This window comes from Pongo pygmaeus, chromosome 1 (assembly GCF_028885625.2).
Source record: "Pongo pygmaeus isolate AG05252 chromosome 1, NHGRI_mPonPyg2-v2.0_pri, whole genome shotgun sequence".
NCBI classification, from domain to species: domain Eukaryota; kingdom Metazoa; phylum Chordata; class Mammalia; order Primates; family Hominidae; genus Pongo; species Pongo pygmaeus.
This window is the reverse complement of record NC_072373.2, coordinates 41,195,453-41,220,180: the sequence shown is the minus strand read 5'-3', so window position 1 is coordinate 41,220,180 and position 24,728 is coordinate 41,195,453. Positions and strand designations below refer to the sequence as shown.

Here is a 24,728-nt window from a genome sequence, read left to right as displayed (position 1 = left end):
TCATCTCACAGGACTCAGGGACCGCCCACCTGGGAGCAGCTGTCACTGGACACTGGAGTCAAGAGGAGGCACAGTCTCCTGCAGTGAGGGGAGGTTTGCACCCCACCTTGGAAGTGTGGCCTTCATAAAGACAGCTGACTTCAAGGGCATGTTGAGAGCCTTCATCTTTCTGTGCCAAACTGATGTGACTAAGTGGCTGTTCCAAGCAGAGCCCAGCGGGCAAAGATCAGGCCTTCTATCCACATTCTGAATAAGGGGGGACGGAGCCCACCTTTGTGCCTCTGGTGAGAGGCAGTGTGATATAACAGTTAAATGCATGAGCTCTGAACTTAGGTGCCTGGAAGCAAATGGAGACTATAGCTGTGTACACTTGGTCAAGGTACTTAGCCATTCTATGATGTTATCTAACTATCTACATAAAATAGGTTTAGTACTAGTGGCTACATCATAGGATTATTACAATGAAATCAGTTAATACATATAAAGCACTTAGAACAGTTCATGGCCATCTTAAGTGTTTAAGATACATTAGCCTTTGTTATTAGCAATTTATTTGTCATTATTTCCAGCTCCTCACCTCCATCCATCCCATCATCTGTCTTAGAATGAATTTCCCATCCTCAGTTTGGTAGACACTGGTAAACAAACATGCATATGACTTTGCATACCCAGTATGACTTCCTCCTATCCCCAATTTTCTGCTAGTGTCAACCTCAGGAGTTTTCTCTTAATAATGATGCTTTCTTCTTTCTGTCACATCCCTCTCTGTCTAGTGCGTGAAGTCACTTGTCACATGCATTCTCAAGAGCCAAAACTTGCCTAGTTTCTGTTCTACCAGTTCCCCTCTCTCCTACTCCAAGTCTCAAACCAGGTATGCTGCTCCAGGACTCTCGCCTGAACAACAGAGTCTCCCAGAACATGTAACTTGGAGCGTTCCTGATGCCAAGGAGAGGCCACGCTTGCCTCTTTGGGAAGCAAGTGCCACTAAATATTTTATGTGGAGGGCCTGATGACACCATCTCCCCGATCAGGATTCAGGAGGCAGGTGTTAGTGACAGCTAGTGAAGGCATCTGACACCTTCCTGATCAGCTGCTGCGGGCGTCAGTGGCAAAGCAGGGAAGAAATGACAATCAGGCATTTCCAGTTCAGCTCAGTAGAGGATTCTCTCCTCCCTGCTACCCTCTCCTATTGCCCTTTTCAGGAGATCTGGGTGCACATGCCTCTATGTTTTCACTTGGCTTCCCCTTATAGCAAAAGGAGCTGGTGGAAAGAGAATTTAGATTTGAAATACGATTTTGCCAAATTGAGTCAAAGTTCTTGTTAGTAGCTCTCATACCCGTGGGCCCATCTGTAGCTCCACCGTCGCCACTAACTCCATTCCTAACAACCCTGTCATCAACATCATCATCACCTCCAGCACCATCCTGGAGCTGATAGTTTTCATAACAATAACAGCAAAGGGTGCCTACTATTACTACTGCACCTACTAGGGAGCTCACACACCCTGAGGAGCCAGATGGTGGTAGGGAAAAGATAAGCATGAAAATGAGGGCTGTGAAATCAGGGAAGTTAGCAGCTGTTGTTGGAAGTCACTTAGCCTCCTTCCTTTCCCATGATGGAGAGGAGTCTGTCTTCTCCTTCAGCTCTTCCTTCTAATGAGTAGTGCCTTTAAAGCAGGAACTTTGGATGAATGCTGAGGGAGATTATAAGATTATTCCAACCCACTGTTTTTTTTTTTTTTTTAATATGAAAGACACCACAGCCCACAGAAAGGAAACAAATTGACCAGGGCGACTCAAAATGAGTCAGAAATAGGCCACAGTCAGAACCCAGACCTCGTGACAAAAAGGCAGGCACTCCCTCCATTGTAGGTGGAAGGGTCCTGGGAGTTAGTTATGTTTTGCCTTCAGGCTGTCCTGTTTTGGGGAAAGTAGATACCTTTGATGGTAGCCCCTTGATACGCAGAAGTGAGTGTGGCATTTGGCCTGGACAACGAGGTGGTGCTCAGGGCAGATTCAAAGAGGAGTGGATTAAGGGGCAGAATGAATGAAAGACACATGTCCAAATGGCTCCTTTCCCCCTTGGGGAGAATGATTGCTTCTGTCCTCCTCTAGGCCCAGGCAGGCCCAGGCAAATGTCACACTCAGGACCGTCACCTATGCTGTAACTTGGGGGCTATGGTGTCCTCTGCCACAACCCCACGGACAGGTCAGATTTAGTCTATGCACAGAAAGCTCCTTCTTCCCAAAGAGTTAGAGCTACAGTAGAAGGGACCAAAGTTAGATATTAAGGGGGACATTCTGTCTAGAGAAGATCTCCAGAGCATCCTGCCAAGGAGATTCTGAAATTTTCTGATATTGAATTTTCCTGGAAGCTGCCTAGGAATCAGTTTACCTAGAGGCAGGGGATTGGTCCCAATGATCTCAGAAGGCTCCTTTTGGTTTAAGATTTCTGTGAGAATAAAATTGTCTAAATGTGAGAATCTGAGGCCCCATCTTGTCCCCCTGGGTGGAATGCTACTGAACGACCTGTCTTCATATCCCTTGTGCAGCTGTACGTGTAAGCATTCTGAGCATTGCTCTGTCTAACACCGACCTTAGAGGTAGTCCAGGCACGTTGGGTAGCACAAGGTGAGCAAGAGGGCGATCGCAAAAGCCCTGGGTAATGCCGACGGCTGAAAGGCCTCAATTAGAGTGAAAGGAGTTATCTGGTATTTAAATAATTATTAGAGTGAAGGAATAATCATGGGTTTGAGCTGATTTTTTCCCCACTGTCACCCTGATGGCGTCTATAATATTATTATTCAAATGCCCATGATTCTCATTGAGAACCAAGAGAGAGGAGAGTGTGGGGGCGAGGGGGTGGGGAGGAGGGAGAGGGTGGGGAGAGAGACTCATTTAATCTCCATGTGACAGGGCTGCAGGAGGTACGATTAGTCTTTTCTTATTTCAGCTGTCACTCATGCACAGACACCGAAGATTGTTATTAGTATATTTTATGCACGCGATTTAAAGGGAAAAGGGGGAGGGGGGTGAGGAGATAAAGAATTTCCTACGGAAAATAACAGGACCAAAGGAACAATTTAGATGTCACTTCTGTACCAGCTGCGTTTGCTTCATTAATCGAATGTCATTTTTTCCCTAGACTCTGTGCGGTTATGTGAAGTGAAGTGGCTATACCTTGCCCCAGAGTGAAGAAGGAAGGTGAGAGGAGAGAGGGGAGGAAAACAGGTCTCTGCCTGCATGCACCCTTGGCAGCCTTCTTTGAGAAGGTGACACAGATGACACTGTGGCCCCTCCAGGAGGTGTCAAGACAAATTTGGGTGACAATTTCTACCCAGTCACCATCTCTTACTATGAGAAGGTGGATCTCCTGCTTATCTTCATATATGTGATTCCTTTCACAGGTAGGATAAACTACATCCATGCTCCAATAACCAAAGAGTAAGAGATGGAAATTTGGGGAGGCTCTCACAATCCCGATCAGTAATAAGGAAAGAACCCATACTCCAGGCAGTGAGGCAGCAGGGGCTGTGAGAGAGGAGCTGTGTGCAGCTCTCAGCTTTGGACAAGGCCCTTGGATCTTACATATGTGCGTAACAGTGAGGGACCCTCCATCTCTGCAATGGTGGACAGAGGCAGGGTAATGAGGCACAAGTGCAGGGGCTGGGTACTAGCAAGAAAGCAACGGATTGTGTTAAAGGCTGAATTGTGTCCCCTGAAAATTCCTGTGTTGAAGCCTAACCCTAAGTACCTCAGAATGTGTTCTTATTTGAGACGGTGTCTTTTGTTACTGTTGTTTTGGTTTGGTTTTTTTGAGACGGGTTCTCGCTCTGTCTCCCAGTCTGGAGTGCAGTGGCACGATCTCAGCTCCGTGCAGCCTCCATCTCCTGGACTCAAATCATCCTTCCACATCAGCCCTAGGAACCACAGGGATCTGTGGGGCCACAGGCACATGCCTACACCTGGCTAATTTTTATTTTATTTTTTTGTAGAGATGAGGTTTCGTGATGCTGGCCAAGCTGGTCTTGAACTCCTGGGCTCAAGTGATCCTCTAGCCTTGGCCTCCTAAAATGCTGGGATTACAGGTGTGAGCCATGGCACCCATCCCTGAGACAGGGTCTCTACAGAGGTAATCAGGTTAAGATGAGGTCACTAGGGTAGGCTCTAATTCGGTGTGATCTGGTGTCCTTATAAAAAGGGGGGAAATGTGGAGCCTTATAAAAAGGCGGGAAATGTGGACCCTGAGACAGACACCCACAGAGGCCAGGTGATGTAAAGAGACATCCACATCCTCATCTGACCATCTACAAGCTCAGAAGAGAGGTCTGGAACAGCTCCTTCCCTCACAGCCATCAGAAGGAATCAACTCTGCCCACATCCTCATCTTGGACTTCTCAGTTTCCGAACTTGGAGAAAATAAATTTTTGTTATTTAAGCCACCTGCTCTGTGATACTTTGTTACAGCAACCCTGGCAAACTAATACAGCAGGGAGGAGAAAGGCACTCAAACTTCATGGTTCAGGAATTGTTCTTTTAAAGAAGAGGGGTATGGGTGTGCACGCACACGCAAATTTGCAGAGATAGGCAGGTATCAACAGTCAGGAGCTGCTGACTCCTGCTGCCTTCACCCAGCCCAGAAAACAGTAGCCCGGAGAACTTACTTGCTCTGCCCCTGATAGCTTTGGGATGCGAATTAGGATGTGCTGATTTCTGCTTTTCCTTCAGAGTGGACCCTACCCTTTTTATGCTTCTCCTGCCCAGAAGAGTGAATCTGCCACTTGCGAGACCCCAAGGAGAGATCTCTCCCACTCCCACCCCAGCTCCTCCTCCAGGCACAAGCCCTGTCCTGGGACCACTGCTTTTAACATCAGGGAGAGATTTCTGTTGTTTTTTTTTCCCCAGGTCTCCCAGTAGGCTCTGATTGAGCCCTGGAAACCACACCAGCTCTCCCAGGGCCTTAGCAAAACATGTAGTGTTTGTCCTCTCCACTCACAGGCTATAAAAGTTTGGAGTTGTATCCCTGAATTATGAAGGGTTCCAAGATGTGCACTCATCTGAGGGGCTGGCGGGGGCTCTGTTTCTTTCTGGGGCACTGGCTGAGCTGGCTTTGCAAAGTCAAAACAAGATTCATTACCCTGGGCCGGGAGCAGGGAGATACACCGCCTGACCCTGCAGACCTGCCCCATATGTCATGGGCCTGTCAGAAATCTCCCAGAATTCCCTTTATTATCTAAAGGTCGCCACCCGGGCAGAGCTGAGAGAGCCGCATGGTATAAACTAAACTACAAGAGCAATCAATTTCAAGCAGCTGCCTTCCCTGCCACCCCATCCCCTGCTCCCCCTTCCTTAGGCTCTGCCCTCTTCAACCCCCTTTGGGGGAGGGTCAGGAAGGAGCCCTGCTTTGCCATGGCCACCTCCCCACTGGGTCAGAAAGAATTTCTCCAAATTAGCAGGGCTCTGATGCTAGGAGAAGCAGGCCATGGGAGCACTCCAGCCTTCTGTGCTAAGGGAGTCCGAGAAAGGTCATCCCACCTCTTCCCTGATTCTAACAGGACCCTATTTAAACCGTCTTATCAATTGAGTTGCTGTTCTGGTAGACATTATGGGATTAAAGGACAAAAAAAAGGAATTCTCAGGCTCCTTCCAAAGGCAGGAAAAGGAAATAAAAGTAGGCATATGGCTTTGCTAAGCCAAGTCAAGATTCATGTTAAGAGACCTCATACTCTAATGACCACGAGTAGCAAATTACTAGCAACTCTCACTTATTTTCTGGAAAAAAAACAATGAAGAGTAGCTACTATTATTGTTATTTATTAACCACCTGCTACATGGCATGCTATGCTACATGCCCTGTATATGCTATCCATAGTTGTGTGATTAGCTTGCAAGGTGAGCATGACTATCCCCATTTCACAGATGAAGAAATGGAATCTCAGGAAGCCCAATGTGACGGGTATCAGCTAAGAAGCCAAGATTCCCGAGGCCCATGCTTTCCCTACTATTCTACACTGCCTAGATTTTTAAGACTTATTTTTCAGCCAAACCTTCTTATCACTGGTCTGGGAGAACTCACCAGAATGTTTAGTAAGACTTGGCAAGTACTTTATGTTAAAGGTCAAAACTTGAGGCTCCACAGTTCCATTTATGTCTACCCTGAGCTGATCCTTTATTTTGGTAACCAGGCAGTGCTGGGGTAGGGCACACAGGAGTCGTGGTTATCAAGCACCAGGTGGAATCCAGGGGTGTTTTGTGGCAGGAGCCTTGCTAGCTTGGCAGCCGCCTTTCAGAGCAATTCCAAATGATATTTTCAAAGAGCCTGGAAATGTCTCTCATCCAATCTTCACTGTACAAGGGAGAGCCAGGGACTCTTTGAGGTTGAAATGGGGCAGGAGAGCAAGCTTAAAAAGTACTCAACTAAAAGGTTAAATAAATTACAGTTACTCCATATAATGGCATATTGTGCTGCCATTAAACATAATGTTTTCAAAATAATGACACTGCTCTAATTTATACTACTGGGAGGAAAAAGGAGGAACAATGAGGGAGGAAGAAAAAGCCAGAACAAAGCAGTAGGTATTCATCTCAACTCTCGGTCCATGAACTGACCCTAAAATCCCACTTACTCTCCTTTGAAGCTGTCCACATCTTTTCCTTCTTGAAGAAAAATGTTAATGGCTCCCAGGAGACCCAGGTGAGCGAACTTCCTGCTTTCTTTTGCAGACCTTCCTTTTTACCTCCAGTGGCCTCACATGGCTGGCCATTGAAGTGCTCTAGGGACAAGGATCACTCCCAATCCCTGATGCTTCATCTCTATCTCAGGGAGAGTGGCCATTAGTGCCAGGTGATGTGCACTTTTTAGCACTGCTCATTTCCAGAAGCTAGGGTTCCCGAAAGTTCAAAGGGCGGGGCTCTTCACCAGGAATCCCCTCGCTGCCTCCCTGAAAATAATGCTTGTAAGACAGTGACATTGTCACCATCCAGGCCTTCCTCTGAGACAGACCCTGGTGAAACCCACTGGCAGCCAAGATCCAGCCACAGATCTGCAAGTTGTGCCTTGTGCTGCCTCATTCCTTGTGCCTCAGACCCATTGTCTGACTTTGCCAGGCACATGGCCGAAGTGTGAAATTCACCTATGGAAACACCTTCTGTTGTTCTATCTGGGCTGTTGCCCAGATAGACTCAGCACTGCTAATCACCAAGTTCAAGTCCTTTCCCAGCTGGCTCTTCTGTCTTTCTCAAACCTCACTGCCCACCTCTCCCAGAGTGACTCCTCTTCCAACAAACTGGTTGGTCTGTTGAGTCCCCAAAACACCCTGCCCTGGAATGCTTGTTTCCACTCCCTTCTTTGCCTATCCAAACCCAGCCCATCCTTCAAAGCCTCATAAACCCTCTAGGGCCTCTCCACCTCCAATCTCCTTTCTCTCCTCCAAAGTCAATTAAAAACTGCTGGTTTGAATGGTTTCCTCTAGTGGCCCTTGGGTGATTTAGGACCACTTGTGTTGCTCTTGCTGGTTTGTCCAGGCACCTGTGGCAGCACAGAAGGGAGTAGAGGTGGAAAGGGGAAAACCAATCCCGAGGAGGAGGAGAAGATGCTGAGATACCAGCTCCTTAGGCTCGGCCCCGCATTCTCTGGGTCCTTCCCATACAGGTCTGCCTCAGTACACAGGCTGAAGTTCCTCTTCCTTCCTTGTCTTTCCCTGCCTCTCTTTCTCTCTAAAAACTGCCGGTTTTTAACTGACTTTGGAGGAGAGAAAGGAGATTGGAGGTGGAGAGGCTAGAATCACACACTGATTCTAGCACACACTACATTGCAGCATTGAGCTGTCTTTTTTATGTGACTATTTCCTATCTCCCCACTGAATTAGAGGGTCTTTGAAGGCAGGAACAATATATCGTGCTTCTTGGTATCGTGCAGGGCTAGCATGATAACTTTCACTCAGTATTGTGCTCAGCCTGAATTGTCAAGAGCAGCGAGAGGGGCTGCCCAGGTGTGCTCATTTGCTTTTCCTCAGTGGACACTGTCCCTGCTAGTCGGCCTCAAGAAATGATTTGAACTAATACACTTGGATCAGGGATCTGTCATGACTGATCTTCAGGAGGTAGTGAAGAAGGAGGTGAATGATTTAGGAAGGATCCTGGCTATTATTTGCCTTGAACCCACTGGGTGAGGCTAGATGGGTGAGGTGGGAAGAAAGATGGAGAAGAATGGGAAGATACCAGCTCTGTCTTTGAAGAATGTATAATCCAGACTTGTGCAGGAAAAGTCTTTGCAAGAGAGCTCCAGAGCCGCTAACCATATAATATCATGGATCACATAAAAAACATATAATAATAAAAAATGACAAATTCACAATATAAAGTTATCAACAGAGTGCGGTGAGGGAAGTCCCCTTGGAAGGTTCCAGAACACGGTCTTCAACAAGGAGGTCAAATTCACAGTGCTGGATGGCGCAGAGAAAAGACCTTGGCCTTTGGAGATGGACCTGGGCTCAAGTCTCATTCTATCACTTACGAGTTCGGTGACCTTGAACATGTTATTTAACCTTTTGAAGCCTCACTTTCCTCAGCTTTAAAATGACACCTCACAGGGTTGTGGTGAGAATCAATGAGATAATGGATGTGAAATTGTTTTGTAAACTCTAGAGCTCTAAGTAAACACCAGTTATTCTTGTTTCTGCTTTTGGAGAAACACTGTACAAGGACATCATCTCCTTGGCTGCCTTGTATGATGGTGACAAATTCTGAGGGTTCTGTTTTAGCTCAAGAGAGCGGTGATCATTGTGCAGCAGAACATGGTGACCCAGCACCCGCCTCCCCAGACCCAGTCCTCTCGGAAGAAGCAAACAGGGTGCTGCTAGTCCCACCTTCTCCCCGTGCTGACCTGAGGTCTTGAGTTGTCATTCCCACCAGTTCTATCAGTGGTCCCACGATTTCAGGCCACCCACCTCTCATGGCCCTTGGGTGATTTAGGACCACTTGTGTTGCTCTTGCTGGTTTATCCAGGCACCTGTGGCAGCACAGAAGGGCGTGGAGGAGGAAAGAGGAAAACCGGTCCTGAGGAGGAGGAGAAGATGCTGAGATACCAGCTCCTTAGGCTGGGGCCTCGCATTCTCTGGGCCCTTCCCATACAGGTCTGCCTTGGTACACAGGCTGAAGTTCCTCTTCCTTCCTTGTCTTTCCCTGCCTCTCTTTCTCTCTAGTGCTTTTCTGAACCAACAGCCAGCCTTCCAATAAAAAAAGCTCTAACTCCTTTTCAGGAGGAAGCTTCTTAAGCAGGCTATGTCCCCACCCTGTATCTTCCCCCCTGCAGTTTCTATTATTTTTCTCTCTTTGTCTGAGACTCCCAGCTCTTGCAGTAGAGATCCTTAGCTGTCAGACAGCCTCTCCTAAGTAACAGGCACGCTCACACTTACACACACCAAGCAAGGGGAGTGCCATGGAGCTGGATTAAAGGGGCATGCGGAAACTGAGGGATGGCTGGAACTCTGGGCAGAGGTCTGACCACTTAGTCTTTTTCTGTGCCAAGATGTACAGACACTCGGCCTGAAGGACCCTTAAGCACCTGGAGTAGCATCAGCCCCTTGGTGAAGGAGCATAGGAAGTAGACATTTGAGACCCTCGAGGTGCTATCAGCCCAGCTCCGGACCTCTCGGATCCCTCAGCCCACTGTAAGGGAGAGTGAAGGGCGCAGTTTTCAGAGACGCTGAGACAGGGAGAAGAATGTGCTGATGGGGAGAAGGGTGGGAATGGCAGGCCGGGGAGGAAGGACCTAGGGCAGGAGATGAAAAGAGCTCCCTGAGTGAGAATCTGGCCCTGGATGATGAATGGGGTGTGAGAGAGAAGCCGGGAAAAGGGTAAACAGCCAGGAGGGACCCAGGAGGGAAGCGGGAGGGAGGGGTGAGGAGAAAGAATGTGGAGGTCAAGGAGCAAAGAAAATGCTCCTGGAGTGATTGACTCAAGATCCAACATGTTCCGCACCGGATGAAGGCACATGTGCACACAGATGTGCCTGGCCACCCGCCCTCCCCTCCATGCCCCTGCGAAGGTGTGAGCACGTCTGTCTGCTCTCCTCCCAGATGCATTCCACACCCTTTGGAAAAACCTTTCTTCTGATGTTTGGTTCCGAGTGTGCAAGGGACCTCACTGTAATATGAACAAGTATTTGTGCAATGATTTTATAGTTTCCTAAAAATTTCACATGCATCATCCTGCTAATGTACCCCTTACTCAAGCTGGTGAGGTTGAGAGCAGCATACGCATCACCAGTTTACAGGTAAGAGGACTTAGGTATATTTGAGGTTGAATAGTTTGGCAAAGGCACCAGATGTGAAAGTGGGACTCGGACTTGGGGGGTCCTGGAGTTAAACATGTCACTTGGCTTCTCTGCTGCCTGACGTTGCAGATGCCACCAACAGATATATCTTGGAAGAGATCACTTACTCAAGAGGATACTCTCTGCCTGCACATAAGCAATACTCGGACCATAGTTGGGGATATCCTGTTACTACTCTTTGCAAATGGATGTGGGGTCTAAGGAGCTGTGACTCAGAGTTGAATTCTTGGGGACCCCCCTGCGAATGTTTAGAGGAAAAGGCCTGGGGCTGGGAGCTGCTGGCCATCCACTGAATGCCATTTGGCTCTTGCCCAGTTCTGGCAGGTGGGAAGGAGGGCTGGGGAGGGGCTGAGGCCTGGACATGGCCCCAGGGGCTTGCACAGGTGGTGGCAGATGGAAAGGATCCAAAAGCACAAATCTGTAAGGAGAGACCACTGTGCCAGTCTCCCTCTTCCCAGCCGGCCCTTTATTGTGGGAAAGAATGCAGCTGCCAGCAACCCCTCTGAAGACCAAGCACCTCTGCAGTCCCTGCAGCCAGCCCAAGAGTACAGAAGGCTCCTATCTGCCTTGACTCCTCTCTTTACCCATCTCCTCCCAGCTCTCAGCCCTGGCCCTGCTGCTCTTCAATTCCTGACAGTGGCAGATCACTGATTAATTCAGGCCTGTTTAATAACCCTTCTATTTTGATGAAACAAGCTATCTTGTTTTCTTTATTTTTAACACTGACTTTCGTTTCTTTGCTAAGCATCTTACTGTCATTTAAATTTCTCTGTCTCCAACCAAGCTGATAATAGACTGGAGTGAGCAGCTGCTTCCGTCCTGTTTATGACAATGATTAGAAGTTAGAGCTGTGCAAGCAGAGAATTGACCAAATCTCAGTTCAGAGGGGTCTGCTCCTGCCTGTAGAGGGAGTGTTAATTTTAACATGATTAGGAGAATTCTGGCTCCAGAGACCAGGGCTAATCCCAGCCTAGCCTTCCTCGCACCCTGCTCAGAGGAGACTGCCATGGGCCTGAAGGTGTGAGAACCAACTTTACTTACTTTGGAATTCAATCGTATGGACCTGACACTCCACTTCATAACACAGCCTTTTCCTCCACTGAATTTGGATTTACTTAGCAGCAAAGAGGGAAACTCAAGCTTAGAAGATTTAGGGTGGGTGGAGACCTCAGCTATCAGCTACAATATCTTTCTGCTCTATGCAGGAATCTCTTCTTGAGACCTGGCCATCTTCTAGCCTCTGCTTGAATTCCCTAAATGTTGTAGAGCCCATTCCCTCCCTAAGTAGCCCTTTCCAGGCTGGGATAGCTCTGGCTAATCTCTCTCCTTCTGTCTTTTTGTACTACTTATTTGTGACTTGTAGGACGATGATTTGTGTGCATACCCTCTCTTGCCAGGTTGAAACCTCCTCAAGAGCCTGGACAATGACTTGTCTCCCCTCTATCATACTCAGTATATGCATATCCTATAAACACTTGTTCAGTCAAATGAAATTATGCTGCACCAACTTTAAAATTTCTTGCAAGGAATGTATCTTGTTTTCTTCTCCCAGGTGAAGCTTCCTATTTTTCTCTATGCAGACAAATGTTGCCTCTTCCCATCCCCAGGCCAGACATGGCTGCTTCCCCAGGGCCCTGCTTTTTCTTCCTGGCCCCCAGGGACTGCACAGTTGGTGGAAAACTTGGCCAAGGAAGCTGGGGGCTCGCAGTGGAAGTCAATCGGGTGGCCTAGACCAGGTTCTCTGGATCCCAGCCCCCTTCATTTCCTCCAGGTCAGCCACAGCTGCCTGAGAATGCTCCCAGGTGCATGGTGTGCAAATCCAGGCTGGGGCGACCCTCCCTGCTTCTCATTCCCTCGCAGCCTTGTGAGACTGGAGCTCTCTGTGCCTCCCAGCCAGCACAGTCTGCAGGCAGCTGCTTGGGTCATTGTCTCAGCCTCTTCAAGTTGTGAATGCTGAGTCTATAGAGACTGAAACACAAACAGTGCCCACAGTGCCTCTCGGGGAGGGAGGGGCAGCTTGGCCTTGCCAGAGCCATTGACTGTGCAAATATCAAGGCTTGCTGTGGATGGAGGAAAGCTGGTTGGAGCTATTTAAAAGGGGGGGGTCTTTTGACACCACACTGCCCAGCATCATGGAAGTGCTGTGGTGTGTGCTAAGGGCCGGCAGATGGGAAGAGAAGAGGAGAGGTCAGTTCTCACAGGGAATACTGCTTCATCATGAGATGCCTGACTGCTCAAAACCAAGGAAGAGAGAGATGGGGGAGGTCACTGGGCACAGTGCAGGGGACAAGAGACTGAAAAGAAAAGGTAGCTAAGTGGGCAGATCAAGAGAGTGTGGTGGGTGAGGCTGGGGCAAACGAACATCCTAGCAATTGGAGGGCAGTGAATGGCAGCTTGCTGTGTGACTCAGGGCAATGCACTTACCCAGTTTGGACTCGGGTTTCACATCAACTATGTGGGCCCGGGTAAAAGCTACTATTAAACACTCAAAAACATTTCCCAAGTATTCTACACCAAACACCTATTTATTCTGCAATTCAAACTCTTTCTTAAAAAAATATTATTTAGAAAGGAAAATCAAGGGCTCTTGCTGCCCCCATTTTCTGCAGCAGGCTCTTGGACAGTGCTGTGGGATGTTTAGGACTCTCCTCTCACAGGCCCCATCCCGTACTCTGCACTTCCAACAGGGACAAAGCTCCTTGTGGTGCTTGGGGAGCTTCTTGGCCTACTAGAAGACAGCTGATGCTTCTCCCCAGACATCCTGCTAGGTTTTGACCGATGATCAGTGCTACCAAGGATCTGATCCCTGAGCCCCAGGGTCCAGCTTGGGCTCCTGGACTCCACTCCTGCTAACACACTCTGTGATGTGTCTGTTCCATCCATGTCCCTGCCCGTAGGAGCTCTCATGAGATGCCTGTCTGCTCAAAACCAAGGAAGAGACAGAGATGGGGGCGGTCACTGGGCACAGTGCAGGGGACAAAAGACTGAAAAGAAAAGGTAGCTAAGTGGGCAGATCAAAAGAGTGTGGTGGGTGAGGCTGGGGCAAACAAACCTCCTAGCAATTGGAGGACAGTGAATGGCAGCTTGCTGTGTGATTCAGGGCAATGCACTTACCCAGTTTGGACTTGGGTTTCACATCCACTATGCGGGCCTGGGTAAAAGCTACTCTGTGCAGGAGAGATGCAAGCCCTGTTGCAGCCAGGCAGACGCCCATGAGCTCTGCATTTTCTTATTCCATGAAGTGTTGACTCCCATAGCAATGCCAACCTACCAATCCTATGACAGTGTCATTCATGTCCACTCTTAGAGCTCTGAAGGCACTAAAAACCCAAGGGCAGCAAAGTCAGAATTCAGATTCCAATCCCACTGGCTAAATGCTGACTACAAGCCCTGAATGTGGTCTCTTTGCAGGGCCACCATTGGCTTTCTTCTCTATGTCCCATCTCCACCAAGTCTTCAGCCCTTTATACTTTAGCATAGAGATTTTCTTTAAATAAAATCTTACTTTTCTCAGAAAATTCCAAACAAATTTGGAGAGAGAGGGGGAAAATAACCCTAGTTTCGCTTCTTATACCTGTTCCAAAATTTAGAATAGTTTTCCTTGTTTCCAGCACTTGTCATTTTTCCAACTTTCCTAACACCCTCTTCCTGGGCCTGGCTCCAGAAACAAAGACAAGTGAAGGTGCTTGAGTGTTCATTCCATTATACAGATAGAGAAACTGAGGTGCTGGGTAAGCGGCAGGAGCCAATTCTGCCAGAGCGTAACTAACCTCTTATCTCCCTCCTGGGACCAGGGAACAAATGGAGGGTGAGCACCGGTCAACAGGTGAGAAATCTTTAGGAAATGGAAAGGGCTACAAGTGTGAAGGCAGGCACTTAGTTCCTGTTTGATTCTTTGACACCAGGCTCTTCCTGACCATCTGCTCTCAACCATCTCAGTGGGGCCTAAACCTCCTGCAGGAGGGCACTGGGAGGGGCTTCCAGCTCCCCATGCAGTTCAGATCTTTCTCTCTAAGTCTGTGGGCCAAGAAAGCTGAAGAACTTGAAGAACTTGACCCCTGTGGGTCACTCAGAGTGGGACGGTAGACTCGAATTTTGTTCATTTACAGATAAACCTCAGGGGGTGGGGTGTTTGCCTTACAGAAAACCTGGTAGCCTGGGTTTTAATGTCACAGAGAGTGAAGGGACTTGTTAGAAAGTTTTAGGCAGCTGGAGTGAGGGTGGGGCGTCAGCGTCATCAGGGCACTGTGAAATCCCCAGCCGGCCCTGCTCCTGGAAAACACCACTGCCCTAAAACATGGAGCGGAGACCTGGAATGAGAGCTTTGCTGACTCACGAGGGGCCTCCTGTCTGTGGACAGGGAAGGAGCCTGGGTCTTCCTGTCTGGCTTGGGCTGGGCTCCCACTAAGAACCCTGTTCTCAGTGAAATTCAAAAAATTGGCTCTTCTCCTTCAGGTATTTTTGTTCCTCAGGAGAAAAAAATGGGAAACCGGGGGAGCAGTCAGGGGAGGTGGGAGGTCAGAGGCCAACGTAATATTTACCCAGCCCAGCCGAGGCCTTTCGCTTTTATGAAGCAGGAAACCACTTCAAAGCAGCAACATCCCCTCTTGCCACTTCTGTCTGCCCGCTGGTCCTGCTGCCTCTACAAGGCAAGGCAGGGCTTTTCTACACACCCCTTTCTCTGCTCCTGAACCTTCCACCCTCTCTCCCTTAAAGGGTGGAGCACACTGCCTGGCCGGCTGCTCCCTCTAACACCTGCTCAAAGGTAAAAAGACCTGCCCATAGTCACAGAGCAATCACAATCCATAGGCTCCCCTGACATTCTGAGCTGTCCCTGGTGTGCTCTTGTCCACTCAGTGAGTTGTCTACCACTCTCAGAGGCACTGGGGTTACAGCTCCTCATCCAAAGCCCTGTTCCACCACCAGAGCAGAAGCGGAAATGACGGCTAGGAAAGGCTCTAGAGACTGGAATCTAGTGGTTCTTTACATTGTGGAGGGGGCAAGAACTCCTTCTCTTCAGAAATACAAGACTACACATACCCACATCATTCTTGAAGATATAGAATCTCCAAGGTTTCCCAGGCCTCTTGAAGCCCAAGTATGGCCCTAGCTCTGCGCTTCCCAGTGCAGGGGTCGGTTCCCTGACAGCATCACTGATGTGGCTCCCCCAGCCTCAGACAAGGTGCAGGGAGAGCATGACTTTCCTTTATAGGATTAGAGACTATCTTTGAGTTGAAATCTTCGTCCTTCTAACCTTTCTCCATTAGGATCCCTCTACCCTCTTTATGGACAGAAAGCTTAAAAGAGAATGGCTACCTTCTCTTTGAGTTGAAATCTTCATCCTTCTAACCTTTCTCTATTAGTATCCCTCTACCCTCTTTATGGACAGAAAGCTTTGAAGAGATCGGCTCCTTCTCCAGGTAGCAAGCACATGGCAGAGGCAGCCCGAGGAGTGGACAGCCAAGGTGTAGGGATAAAATCCAAATCTTCCCTCTCAGGTCCTTCCATTTAATAACTTCATTCAGATAAGAGTAGATGCATAATAGCAGGATTCTGGACACTTAAATGTGAATGTGGATGAGTAATAATATTTCCTGAGGCACCACACTGGCCTCTACACGCCAGCTCCAGAAGTACCGGAAAGGGATGCAATTTACATAGAATACAACATGAAAACCCTTGGGAGTGTGCACCCTGGAGTCCTTGCTCTAGGATATTGACTAATAGAAAACAACTCCAGCGCTGTCCAGTTTAAAATCCTCAGAGAAGAACGAGGGGAAAATTGGGTAGGTACGGGTAGCTGTGAGAGGCTGGAGCCTGCGAGAGCATTTAAATAGTCATCCTTCTTCACAAGAAACTGTGAAGTTCTCCAGCACCTCTGAGTCTCTCCTGGAAATCTTCACCTCCCATGACTTAAAGCAAAGGCTTTGAGGAGCTGTCTGCTCTCACTTCCTCTGACCCCCTAGTACACACTGTTAATGCCATTCTGCCTTTTACTAAAGGTATTTGGGGGTACTTGGCTTATGCAATTTCTTCCTCCACTCCCTGAGTGTACTGTAAATGCCCTGAAGGTAGGATCTATTACTTTTTCATCCTTGTATTAGGAGGGAGCTACCACATTCTTGGCACCACACAGGTGATCGATCCCTATTTATTTAAACTTAAATGAATTCCAATTCCCGCTTTCAGTGTCATCCTATTTGGTTCAGTGCAAAGGGCAAGAATCTCTCCTTCTTCTATCCCTCTGTACTACAGTTGAGAGGGAGGCTGTTTAGATAGAACAAGAGAAAGCCTGGGAGAGCAACTCCTCCAAGAGGGCTGGGAGGTGCTAGGGTTCCTCTGTCAGAAGCTGCTGTCTTCTTAAAGCCTCGGAGAGATTATGTGTGTTTTGGGGGGATCAGAGGAGACAGGCTCATTCACCAGCTCTTCACTGGGAGCCCTGGGATCCCTCCTCCTCTTCCTTCTGAAAGACAAGTTGAACTTTCCAAGGGCAACTCCACTACCTTTTATCTTTCACCCTCAAAGTAATTTTAGCCAAGGAAAAGCAGAATTAAACTTTCATAACACGATACATTTATCTTGTTTTTCTTCTTTCTTTTCTCTATCCTCCCTTTCCCCTGCCCTGACCTCCAGGTACATCTGAGCTAAAGCAAACCAAGATGAACTATGAAGGGATGCTATCAGATTGGAAGAGACGCTGCTAAGCTCTCTGGTCTCCTGCCCATCCCAAAACTTCAATATTTTTCCATGCCCCTGTTAGGTAGTTATTATCTCCTTAGATGAGAAAAGCCTCTGGACTCTGCTGTCTCTCAATATTGTCCTCTGCTGAAATGAAAGGGGGAATTATAATTCAGAGAAAGATTCCCACAGAGAATATGAAGAAAAAGATTAAATCAGCGATACAATGTTGACATGCATTCAGTTCCTGAAAGCTCTTTATAAAAAGGTCTCCTCAGGAGCAGTTTCACTACTACCTGAGAGTCTCAAAAATCTGCATTTAGGGAGTTGGGAGACGGGAAGCATGTGAAGGCCCCTCGGGGTTGGGCCAGAAACTTCTGTTGCTGATAAGAACGGCAAGGGCCTTTTGGTGGGCCAGCCAGCAGATTGGACTGCCTGTTAAGTTGAGAATGCACTCCCTCCCTGCCACCCAGCCCTAGACGTGACCTGTTGGGGCAGGCCTCTCCAGAGCTGCTCACAACCCATGCACCCCTGCTTAATGCTGCAGGCGCTTTCTCATCCTCTGCAAACAGACAGAGGCCCAAAGGTCCCCCTGGTGATAGGACCCTACCAGTTGTGGTCTCTGGGAAGTGACAGCTGGGAGTTTCGAATATATCTCATCTATTAATATTTTTTTTCTTCTTTAAAAAAAAAAAAAAAAAGCAAAAAAGCCACTGTTTTGGGCCAAGCCTGGCTTTCAAGAGTCCCCTCTAGTGGAGACAACCTGCTACTTCGGCTTCTCAGTTCAGCCCAGAGCCTCCCTGGCCAGTGAAGATTCAGAAAACCCCCTTCTGCCTGCAAGGCTCTCTTTCCCACTTTATCTTTGTGTTCGCTCTGAGCTCTGTCCACCCCTATTCACACTGTCAGTCTCTCTGTCTTTATCTTCCCTTGCTGTCTCCCTCCCTCTCTCCATTTATCTGAGCCTGTGCCCACATCTTGACTTCTGTCTTTCCACGTGTGCCTTTGCTCCTGCATCTTGATCTACATCTTCCATCCACCTGCTGGTTTTCTTTGATGTTCAGGATTCCAGGTCTGACTTGCTAGGAATGCCTTGGTTAGGCCTTGGACCACATGGACTCACCTCAGACGGCCAAAACAGCCACCCACAAGCCAGATCCACAGTGAGAAGCACTAGGAAAATCCTAGTAGTTATAGAGCTGTCTATAACCTGAGCTCAGAGCTCCTGTTCCGAATCCTGTGTGAAGCCGGTCGCTCCCTTCAATAGATTCTCCCCACCTCCCTGCCTGCTTCCCAGTCTATGACACACGCCCTTCCCTGCAAAAAACTGGCAATGCCTGGGTAAAGGGACAACTGGCAGTGGGTGGGAAGAGTATGCTAGGGCAGGGGAAGAAGGTGAGGAAGAGGTGAGTGGGGGTCAGTGGCTGAGCCTGGGGCTGTGGCAGGACAGTGGAGACAGAGCAAATGTTAAGCTGGGGTGAAGGGGTTATGGGGGAACACCTGCTGGTCCTCTGAGTTTCCCAGAGATATTCTTTCACCCAAGAGGGAGGCAGAACCAGAGCAGGGAAGGCGGTTAATGGTTAACCAACTGTAGGAGCAGAGAACTTTTGCACTGCTCAGGCCTCACCATTTCTTTCAGCTCTGTGCCCTTCCTTCCTCCTCTCCCCTTACACTCTTACCCAGCAAGGACCCTGCTCCCCAACAAAGAACTTTCTCGCCTCTATTTCTGCCCTCCAATTCCAGATGGAGCAGTGTGGAGCTAGATAAAGAGGTTCCATATGCCCAAATGCCAGGGAATGAGGCCCAGGAGAGCCTCAGGGCTAAGCCCAGGAGGACGGGGATATCCTCTTCTTACCAGCCATCCCTCCCTCGTGCCTTGAGACCAGCTGTTTGACCCTGGGAAGAACTGCCTTTCTCTCTGTCTCCACAGGGCTCACCTTTAGAAATGACCAAAAAAGAAGTGGATGCACATCCACCCCTCATTTACTCTAATCAGGCATGAAATCTTTGTAACGAAGTGAAAAAACTGTTCAGGGAACTGGTTCCATTCATCATTGTTTGAACTGAGCATATGTGAAGGGTAGAAATAGAATATTCACATATAATGAATTGATAACAGACTGCCCCTGGGTGGGGCGGTGGTGATTGGGGCTGAAGGGGGAATGCACATGAGCTGTAAAACTCCCAGCACCTCAAAGCCTGTTTCTACCAGTTTCCCTATGGACGGTCCTGAATTATTTCTAGTTAACAGACTGTAACACAATGCTCCAGTCTCTTTATGATCAGAATGGGGGTGGGGGGTGGGGGCTTGGCTAGGCGCTCCTTGCCTCTCCATTTGCCATGATGGACAGAAGTATATTGTGCCTCAGTTCGTGTGTGCAGAGACAGCTGTGTGGCAATGCAGGGAGACAGCTGGTGGTGGTGGGGAGGTGCTGCTGGAGACAGGAATTGCCTCCCCCACACCAAACCCTATATCTTAGGGAGGCAATCATAGAAAATGAGGTAGGATAGAAACTATAAAACCCCCAAACAGTGACAACTCCAGCACCATAAATATTTCATAGCACCTAAAGTGGTGAGTTTAGGCTGCTGTCAGCTGCTGCCTTGTATATTTAACCATGTCACTGGTTTTCCCTCCTGTTCCTGTGTTTTCTTGTAACCTGCCCATGAAATAAAGATTAGCCAGCCGAGTAATCAGAAGTATTGGTAAATGGGAAAGGGACCTAGGAAACAGGTAGCTGTTCTTTGAGGGCTTTCTTTTTAACCTTATTTTAAGTGCAGACTTCAGTAAAACAGATGGTGAATGAACTTTTACATTCACCGCATCTGCAGCTTTTGACGGTCAAGAGAGTTGCAGGGTGAATGTTCCCTAGTACTCTGAAGACAGGGATAGGTATTCAGACCAGCTCTGAAAGGGGGGCCACCAACCTTGTAATGACATGGTTTTGGGCGATGGACATAAGACACTGCCATACTCTTCATTTAGACTTGGGCTTAAAAGCTAGCCAGCCCCCCTGTCCTGCTCCAGGCTTTGAGGGACCCCTGTCCTTATGCCCCGCCAAAAAGAAAGACCAGCTGGGATTTCCTTGGCAGACTCATGGTCCCTGGATAGACATCTCCTGGTACTTTACCACTGCTGCTCCTCAGCATCTTCCCTGCACATCGCTCCAAATGTCATTTCCATTTAACTGCTTTGCAAGCCAATTTGCCCCCATCCTAATGCAATTTGCTGAGGACAGTGAGGGAGCAGAGAGGGCAGTCTGCATTGCCCTCCCTTTATCAGCAGGTCCCTGAAGAGGATCGCCTGCGGAGTGGAGGGAAATAGCTCCTTTAGGTAATGCTGGCTGGTGGCAGCAGGGGCAAGTTCTGGGATGAGGAGGGGTTCCTGGTGATGCCAGGTGGAAAAAGGGGAATGAAAAACAACCTCGCTAGGGTATTTTGACAGATTCCACTCTGTTTCCTTGGTTCCCTACCCTTTCTCCTCACTGCCCCTTCAGCCTCCAGGCCACCACCGAGGAGAGATCCCAGGTAATTAGTTCAAATGGTGCTCTGTGAAGAGAGAGGGAAGTTAATGAATTGTTCTCTTTTCTTGCCTGGAGGTCAGAGGGGAGAGGGCTGCAAGCAACTCTGGGAGCTTTCTGGGGTGACTGCATAAAAGTTGTACATTTCAGTTAGGAATAGCTGAATTCCTCCAGCCAAGGCTATCTCTTCCTGGGGCTCTGTCACTCAGTAGAAGGCCCCAGAATCCAAAGCCAACACAGAGGGAAGAGTGAAGTTTCAAGTTCTGGGAAAGAAACCCAGCAAAGGAGGGAGACTGCTATTGTGTGGGGAGAGAGGAGAGCTAAACCTGACTCCTGCTCTCAAAGCCTCCAGCCCAGGCCGGCCAAGATACTCTTGGCCTGCCACTCATAAGCCTTGTCCACTATGCGTGTGAATGGAAGGAAATGAATGTGCCCCCAAATTTCTGTGGGTTCCTCCAAACTGGTGGGCCCCCAAGTGACTGCCTCAAGCTACGACTGGCAATCCCAGTCCCGTCAAACTGACGCTGCCTTCATGTCGCTTGTGTACTTTCTACTGGTGTGCCACTGTCACTCTAAGATCTTAGATTCCTACAGGAGACCTGTTCATATTTCCATTGCCCACTTCGTGGGGCTCTCATTTCTAGACCCTTACTGACCTAGAGCCCCAAATCTTTTATTCAACTTCCTCTCCCCCATTATTTCTATCCCTCCTGAGCAGAGCTGAGTTTGAGTAGGTAGCTCCCACTAGGGCAAGGGTCATTCCAAACAGGTGGACATTTTTCCGGGACCTAAAATGGTAGTTTCTGGTGACTCTCTGGGCATCTAGACCATGATTGGCATTATAGAGACTACCTGTGGGATGGATAAAAATGGCTAGAATTTTCTAGGATCCCTACCTCACTTGTGGGGTGGGGCAAGAAAGAGCACATGGAAAGTAATATTCTCAAGTGGTTCATAAGGAGCCTCTGGGACCCTAAGCAAACTCCCATTTCAACCCTCAGCACTCCTGTGGTGCTCAGACTGTGGGGCTGGACCCCTGCTGGGCGATACACCCGCAAAGGGAGTCCCGGGAGATGAAACACTTAGACCCATTCAGTGCCTAGGAATCTCTCCCTGAGCCTTATGGAACCCGCGCAAATTATGTTTTCTCCTTCCCCTGATCTCCAGTCCCCGATCGGAAGGGACAGTCGGCGGCCACCAGGGACTCCGGCAGTGGAGTGAACGCCCCCAAATCGATCGCTGGCCAGTGTGGCTTTGGGTTGTCTCGCTGGTGCCACCGAGGCCCTCTTTGGGCTCCAGCTCTCGGGGCAGCCTTGCCGCCCCGAGCTCCCCAGAGCCGCAGAGCGCGGGCAGGTGCGCGGTGGAGGCGCGCCGCGGAGCGCTGCTGCCGCCCTCAGCCTGCGGCCGGGAAGCCCTGGGCGGGAGGCAGCGGCTCCAGTGAGCCTGCGATCGCGCGCACGCCGCGCTCCAGCCCGCGAAAGTCGCCGAGCCCACGCGGGGACTCGCCCGCCGCGGCCAAGCCGGGTCTCCTGGGGCCGGGACCCCAAAGAGGCGGGCGCGGGAGAGCCGCCACGGGTGTGCGCGCCTGTGGGGAGAGGGCGGAGGGCGCTGCCGACTCCGAGCGCCCGGCCCAGCCGCCGCTTACCCAGCTCGGCGACGTCGGTCTGTCCTTCCGTCCCCGCTCCGTGTACCTCAGCCGCCGGCTGCTGAGGGCGGCGCGAGGCCCCTCTCCCTGCCCGCAGCTCGGAATCAGGGAGACGACCAAATCCACATAGAGTCCAAATTCATTAAAATCCACGTCAAGCCACCAGACACTTATCTGTATTCCTGAAGTCGCCCCTCGGTCTCCGCTCCGCGCGCCCCTCAGTCCTCCGTCGCCCCGCAGCAGCCCTGCTGGGCGCTGTCGCCGGCTCGCGGGGGGCACCCGGAGGCGCCGAGGGGGCGTGTGGGGGCGACCGGCGGTGTCTCTCGTGGGGAAGAAGCAGAGCCCCGGCTGTCTTCAGATTTTTCCAGCGCGACTTTCCGGGCTCCTCTGACATCAGCAATCCCGGCGCTTCCTTCCCTTCTTGCTCTCCGGTTCGTTCACAGTCCCATTTCCTCCGGGAGCCTGGCTTTCCAGATCTATTTAGAGGTTTGCTCCGCTGGCTGCGGCGCTCGCGCTCCCTACCGCTCCCAAGCTCGCGGGGTCTCTCTCCGGATCGCTAGCCCTCTCGGCTGAAAAATTCCCAGCAACTGCCCTCCACCGCCCTCCCGCTCCAGTCTGGCGCGGATGCCGCTCCGCCCGGCAGCTGTGGCTCCCGCGGTGGCGGCGGCGGCGGCGGCGGCGGCGGCGGCGGCGGCGGCGGAGCCCTGAACGCCGGCCTCCCTATTTTACCATGCAGCTCATTATCATAGAGGCCGCGCCTGTTAACCCCCTCCCCGCCGGCCGCGTCCGCCCGGGCAGGGGCCGCGCCCGCTGCTGGCACCGCCCGCCACCGCCAGCCCCCTGCCCCCTCCCCCGCCCGCGCGGACTTCCTCCTCCGCAAGCTGTCAACAAAAGAGAAGCAGGTTTGGCATCCGGAGGCCGCTCGGCTGCCTGTCCCGCGCCCAGCTCAGCCCGGACCCATCGGCCACCTTAAGTAGCCAAGGGGGCAAGGAAAATGCTGCCAGGGCCCGGGAATTCGAGTGGGGCCTTGCGAGCCCAGCTGGCTTGGCCCCCGGTGGGGATAGAAGGTCGAGCGTTGGGGTTAGAGGGGAGCTCAGAACACAGGAAGAGTGGGTGAGGGCAGTAGGGACAGGGACTCCCCCCCAATTCGCATCACCTGTCACCGCGCACATCCTGCACACCTCCCTCTTCATCTTTAATTTGAGTGAGGGGTGAGTGGGGAGGAACGGGGCTTGTCTGGTGGGTTTGAGACTAGAGTCTTGGAATTTGTGGGAGCAAATTTCCTCTTCTTGTAAATTAAAAAAAAAAAAAAAAGGCCAACAAGCTGTCAAGGCTTGAAGTTGTTGTTATTATTATTATTGCAATGAGAAGATGAACCTTGCTCTGAATTGAATCTCAAACTTCCAGCCCTGATAGGGATCCTGGGCATCTGGTAAGTCCCGACTTGGATGGGGGCATTGGGGACAGGAGAAGAGCTTTCTACATCCAATTCAGAGAATCTTTTTGGCAGGGGAATCAGAGGGGTGGCAATAAGATAACTTATTTTAATAACCTAAGGTGAGAGGTTTCGGGATTCTGGATGACAATGCCTCGGTGCCCTCAAGGCCACTGATTCCTCGCCACACAGTCTCAGTAACTCCGCAGCCTCTAGACACTGCTTTCCGGAAGGGGCCTGCAAGCTGGACCCCAGCGAGTTCGCAGGATCTGCGTAGTCCCTGCTCGCGATTAGAGCGCACAGGAGTTTACTCCTGTCCAAGTATTCTGATAAGCTTCCTCTACTGCCCTCTCGTGGCCACAGTCCTCAGTGGTATAAATCGAAAAAACAACAAAAATCACTGCGAATACCTAAAAGCAATTGCACCAAATTCTTAGAGCAGTAGCGGCAGAAGAAATGAAGGGAGGGAGGGATGAAGAAAGGGAGCCAGAGAAAAGAGAGAGAGAGAAAGAGAGGGAGAAGAAAAGGAAATCTAGACTAACCAGTCATCTCGAACAATCGCGCATTCAATACAGGACTGGGGGGTCCAGGCTTTACTCCAACATCTGCAGAAATCAGCGAATTCTTCAAAAGTTCTTCATTGTAATTAGCTGAAATTTGTGTTCCTGTAACTTTCACTGGCTACTGCTAGTTTTGTCCTGTGGGACCACAAAGAATCTGTCTAAGCTGTGTTGCCTGATCCATACCTGTTCTTTCCTTCAAACTTCTTTAGCATTTATTGTTGGTAACACACCAGTAAATTATCATATTTACCCTGTATTATTATTTATTTATTTTTATAAGTAGATCTTGTCTCCCCATGCAGACAGTCTAGTCGATCCTTTTATCTCTGGGTAGACTGAATCTAAACCACAATTTATTAAGAAAGATGATTTGAAGAAGATGCTAGAAGATTTTGGAACACTTCCCCTGTTTGTTCATGGAGTTTGGCCAGCTACACCTAAGACCAGCAGTGGTAGGATTGGAGACATCTAATTGATGAAGCTCCAAGCTGAAAATTAGGGCCCTCTGGTTCTAAATAAAGTGCTGTCTGACTCTGGAAGAGGTCACCTCTCT

General features: G+C 49.7%; 1 protein-coding gene across 1 annotated transcript in view; it reads right to left on the bottom strand.

The window, feature by feature from the left end:
* Positions 1-22,922, bottom strand: part of PLXNA2 (plexin A2) — a 221,766-nt gene extending 198,844 nt beyond the window's left edge. Inside the window, exon 1 of the mRNA XM_054449421.2 lies at positions 22,178-22,922. The gene's annotated coding sequence lies outside the window, so the exon portion shown is untranslated. The remainder of the gene's footprint in view (positions 1-22,177) is intronic.
* Positions 22,923-24,728: the final 1,806 nt, after the last annotated feature.